Genomic DNA, 6,000 nt, shown 5'->3' with positions numbered 1-6,000 from the left:
ATTTTCCTTGGGAGTTGCCAGTTGTGGGGTACCGGGCGGGACAGAAACCCCAACAAGCTGGCCCCGTCATGTTACATTATTAAACATGTAAACTTTCTCCCATGGGAAAAACAGTGGCTACTGATTCAGAACTCACGATTGTGTGAGGGGGAATCAGTCACCTTCACCAGCACCTGCTGGGGACTCAGCGACAGTAGAAGAGGGAAAGAAGGGGGAAATTATTAAGGTGTGTGTGTGTGTGTGTGTGTGTGTGTGTGTGTGTGTGTGTGTGAGAGAGAGAGAGAGAGAGAGAGAGAGAGAGAGAGAGAGAGAGAGAGCTCACTTGTAGGATGTTGATCTAGGAAAGCTGAGTCAGTTATCCAGAGGAGGACTGCCATGTGATTGGCAAAGGCGTATATTTTGCTGCCTTTTGTTGTTCCTAAATGGGAGTAGAATTCTCAGTTATCACTGAAGTCCTGGACTCTTGTGGCTAATTGTTATAGGTGTTCTTATGTGGCTTCCTAGACTGCTGAGGGAGATGGTGATTTCTATGACAGAGCAAGCTAGCCTGCTCGCCTGATAGGCTCAACGAACCGGCAGGCTGAAGCAGACTGAGGCCCAGAGTTCTGTGTTCATCCCCGGTCTCACCATTGTCTATTGGACAATTTGTCTCTTAGAAAGAAGGATAGGTTTGTCACTGGGCAATGCCAAGCTACAGTAAGAAGGACTCCACACACGCACTTGACACTCAGCCTAAGAAGGTGTGAGTTAGTTTTAATTGCTGTGACAAGTAGCAGCATAACATCAAAAGAGAAAGGATAGAAAGGATTTACTTTTGGCTCATGGTTTTATTCTATCCTTGGATGGCTGGCTCTATTGTTTGGGGGCTGTGTTGAGGCAGAGTGTCATAGCAGAAGACAGAGGCACAGGGAGAAGAACCAATTGCTCCGTATCTCAGACGGAGAGACAGGAGGGTGCATGGAGACATGCCCGTATTTCGAGGCAGGCTGTCAATGCCCTCCTTTCTACCTGCTAATTAGAATCCAATCAAGTTATGAGTCTGGCAATGGACTAGCCCATTGAAAAGTCAGAGACCTCTCGATCTTTATTCCCCCAAAGCCTCACCCCTAAACAGGGCTGCACTGGGGAATAAGCCTTTAACCCAAGAGCCTTTGCCGGGTTATCTCATTTGGTACCCATGGCAGGAGGGAAAGAATTGGGAGAAAGTTTCACTTTCTCAGGACCTTCGGGAACACAGTGGAAAACGGTGGAACACACTGGGCCACACTCTGATTCAGAAATGGGATCACTGTCGTCCTTCCAAGTGCTTGTGGTCCCATCGTACGTAGCCCTGTGTTTTGGCCACCCCATTACCTGAACCTGCAGTTTTGTACAGGGTTTCCTCTAAGATGCTCTCTACCGATTTCCATGTGTTTTGTTTGGCTTTCTGCCCACAGAGTCAGCGTTTCCGTGATCTCAGACCGCCGAGGCGATTTGTCTTGAGTCACTCTCGGGAGAGTCCGTTCCTTCCAGTCTGCATGAGACCCTTTTCATAGGAATAATTTTTCACAGTCAGACGCTGGGAGGCCTTTCTTCCTTTGCTTTACCTGCCGCTTAAGTTAAAAAAAAAAAAGCCCTCCAAACAGAAAGGAGGTAAAAAAAAAAAAAAGAGTTTTAACTTTTCTCTACAGGGTAGAAGTCTTCATTGGCCCAACAGTCCCTCTTAGTAAGTGGTGGCTTTCAGAAGGGGTCCTGCAGCTACGATAATAGCAGCAGGGCTTGTAATCGACTCCTGTGTTAACGAGGGTCACATCCTACCTGACTCTCAGCCCTTGTGCTCAGTGATTTTAAACAGCTCTGGCCTTAATTAGCAAGGGCTGAGGAAGGGGAAAGCCTGTACCTTTAAAAGCAGACATAGCTGTGTTCTGAAGAATGCTGAGACAATTGTTTGTAGCCCCAATGGCAAAGATGGTTAATTAAAATAGTGAGGATGCTTTTAAGAGCGATGACAAGTGGGGGTCCCTTGTTAATGAGGACACTCAGCGTCTCCGCTCCCGTCTCCTCTTACTCCTCAGGAAACAGCAGAGCGGAGCCCCCAGGAGACTCGAGCTCAATTAGGCCCCACAGGCGCTGGGAGCTGCCAAAGGCCTGGGTGAAGAGGAAATTTAACCACCTAATTTGGGAGCAAAGCAGAGAGGGCATGGTCTATAATGGGATATGCCTCTGGCATGTGTGTTGGGAAATGCCTCTTAAAGCTGACTTCAAAGAGGTCGAAGTATGGCCGGCCAGGAGGATGCGGGCTTTCTAAAGTCACACAGGCCTGTTGGGATTCTGATTGTACAGATGATGCTATTGGACATTTCAGAGCCTTTACTCTCTCATCGAAGACAAAAGGAAAATGACAATGAACTTCATCAAGGGTCCTTAGAGAGTATGTGATATCTATATCTATCTATCTATCTATCTATCTATCTATCTATCTATCTATCTATGTGTGTGTCTGTGTGTAATCATATCAATATATGTTGCGACATATATTGTATTATGTATTATAATATATATTGTAAATGTATAGTGTGTATGGTTACACATGGCTAGAACAAGCACAGTGTCACTCCCTTGTCGCTCCCCTGTTTGCTACCCCTGCTGCTCGCTCAACCCTTATCCCGTTTTAGAAAAACCTTTGTATTACAGCTCTTAAGGAACAGCCTCTTGGGGAGCAGGGACCATTCATTCTTATCTTTTATATTATCTTCCTACCGATATCCCCAATCAGTCTTCTGCTAATGCATCTGAGTGCATTATCATTCTTGCCTCAGCCGCCCACCATAAAGAAGGGTCAGTGTGGCTAAGACCTGTCCTTTTCAGATAGCCGTACTTGTTATTATGTGTTTGTTCTTGCTAATGGCTTCATGAGACAGGCTGGAGACATAAGCAGGGACTCCAGCGTTTAAATAACTTGGCTAATGGCTCGCTTCAAGAAATTGGCAATACTTAAATCTAGGGCTACAGCTGTCTCTAACTGTCAGCGTGACGCAAGCCCCTGTCCCTTGAGAAGAAAGTGTGAAGTGGGAGAAGCATCTTGGCTGCAGGAATGTCTGCGAGAGACCGTTTTGATTTTAATTGATACCAAAAGAGTAGGTGTTCATGGGTGGCGCCATTCCCTACTCAGAGGTTCCTGAACTTTAAAAGAGGGGAGATAGCCAGATGAAAGCAGACAGCCCGGCTCTACTCAACTCTTTCTTCTTTTGACCATGGATGTGGCCAGCCTGGGCCCGAGTTCCCGTCAAATGGGCTATGATCTGGACGTACCCCTTCTTCCGTAAATTGTTTTTGCTGCTGTGCTTTAACACGGTAGCAGGAACCAAACTAGAACACATAACTGAAATAGTCTCCATTTTCCTGTCAGTCACTAATATTGGTATCATTCGTGGTAAGGTACAAACATTTCAGTGTCTTAAAAACAAACAAAAAAGAAAACCAAAGGCAAGCTGCTTTCTAGTTGCCACCAATCAACCGAGCTTCCCCTATAATCGCTCACACCTGGAGAGCTAGCTGGTGCATCAGATAATCCTTGGGGTTTCATTTGCTGCTGAGAAAAGACAAGTTGTGCTTGTTCTTTTTCTTTAAATGATTTATGTGTTTATTTTATTTTATGAATATGTGTGCACCAGAGCGTATTTACATGCATTCCATGACTGGAGATATTCATGGAGTAAAAAGAAGGTTCTGGTTCCAAGGAACTGGAGCTACAGGCAGTTGAGAGCCACCAAGTGTAGGTGCTTGGGAACCAATCCCAGGCCCTCTGTGAGAGTAGCAAGCATTCGTAGGTGGTTACCCATCTCTCAGCTCCAGTATCAGCCTAGAAGCAACACACCAACTTAATTCACATTGCTTTGTTCAATAAAGTGCACCTTTACCTCCTGGTGGTGGGGCACTGCCACACTGGTGAATAATGACCTCAATCTGGTGTGCTGGGGGTGTGGTAGAGGTCTAATTAGCCTGAAAAGTGAATGGAGTGGATGTTTGTCCCATTTGAGAAGCAGAGGAAAAGGAGGGATACCTACCATAGTTTGCAATAGATTATTTAACAGGAGATGTTGGAGCTTGATCCATCCACAGCACATGGTTAGATCCTGGAAAATGAAAAACTTAGCAAGAAGAGAAAATTTGAGTTTTGTCTCTCATTTGTACTTTTCCCACTGGTTATAAATGGTTTAGTGTCAAGATTACCATGGCTGTGATGAAACACCATGAACAAAAGAGCTTGCGGAGGAAAGGGTTTATTTGGATTAGACTTCCATATCACCGTTCATCCTTGAAGGAAGAAAGGGCAGGGACTCAAACAGGACAGGATCCTGGGGGTAGGAGCTGATGCAGAGGCCATGGAGGAGTGCTGCTTTCTGGCTTGCTTCTCATGGCTTTCTCAACCAGCTTTTTTTATAGAACCCAGGACCATCAGCCCAGGGATAGCACCACAAACAATGGTCAGGGCCCTCCCACGTTAACCACTAATTAAGAAAGTTCCCCACTGACTTTCCTGCAGCCCTATCTTCTTGAGGAATTTTCTTAATTGAGGCTGAAGACTCTTTCTTGTGTCAGGTTGATGGAAACTAGCCACCAGAGGGGCACAGGCAGACCTCCATTTGTAAGGCCTGCAATGTTGGACTTTTGTAAGCAGGTATGCTTCTTTGCTAAAATGGAAGAGACTATTAAATGATTTTAGGGTGGTAGACAATCTTATTTTCTCATAAGGAGAGTAGAGAGATCTTTTGGTATTGACATAGTACCATCAAATAGAGGTGCCAGTGGCTGAGTTCCTAAACTGGAGCTCCCCCAGTGTGTTCCACCTGACTTCTCTTTGTATTTCTTTATATTTATAGTTTACTATGTATGTTCATTTATTGCTTATAAAAAATAAAAAGGATATTTAACATTATACCTTTCCTTCTAGTTTATGTAGCCCATGGAAGTGAACTTCAGTAATATACTTGTCTGTTTGGGGTTCTTCTTCCATTTTATGCCTAGAAGATTTGAAGCAGGCTCTGCTGAGAATGTGCTATGTAGTAGAAGAGTTAACAGTGAAACCAGGCCAGAGACCGGAGGTGTGACCAGGGTGAGCAGGTGCTTCCACACCCCTAAGGGCAGCTGACGACTTGTGTTGAGACATGACTTCGTTGTGAGCTTTGAAAGGGACAAAATATCTACCAGCCTCTTTGAGAATGCAATGTGTCTGATAGGTAGATGACTGTGGAGGTCGAGAGCCACTCCACAGATTTATGACTAGGATAGGTGGGCCACAAAATCATTGCAGTATTTAGTTCTCCTTGGGTACATGCCCTCCTTGTCATACTGCCTGCCTCTAATATTTAACAAAGATTGTCAACTTGTCAGGGTCTATCATCACCTGGGACACAAACATAGAGCTGTGTAAAAAAACCCATCTTAAATGTGATACTATTTCTTGGTCTTGAGGCCTGGGCTGAATGAAAAGGAGAAAAAGAGCTAAGCACTGACTTTGAACTCTTCCTGCTTTGAGGACAAAGATGACGTGATTACCCATCTCATGCTCCTGCTGCTGTGCTCCCCCTGCTGTGATGTCTGCTCAAACTCTCACCTCCTTTTCCTCAAGTTGATCTTGTATTTTGTCACAACAATGATTAAGTAATGAAGATGCCACTTTTCTGCCTAGCTTTACTTTCACACAAGAGGGAAGATCTCTTACATGTTAGTTGTGAACATTGTGCAGCATGACCTGAGCAAAGGGTTTTACTCAGTTGCATTTATCTTGACAGTTCTTTAGAGTTTACATTTTCAGAGAGTGGAAATGTAGAGATGGAGACAGTGTTCCAGGCACTTACATTTCTATGGAATTCTTAGAAATCCATAAATTTGCATGTATCTAGAAGAGGCTAGCTGTTCGAATGAATGTGAGACACATCTCGTGGTTATCAAAGGAGATTATCACAGATAGATACCAAGTACCTTTCCTACCTTCTTCAGCAGTCTCTTGCTTTGGTG

The sequence above is a fragment of the Myodes glareolus genome, chromosome 12 (genome assembly GCF_982192425.1).
Source record: "Myodes glareolus chromosome 12, mMyoGla1.1, whole genome shotgun sequence".
NCBI classification, from domain to species: domain Eukaryota; kingdom Metazoa; phylum Chordata; class Mammalia; order Rodentia; family Cricetidae; genus Myodes; species Myodes glareolus.
This window is presented reverse-complemented; position numbering follows the sequence as displayed.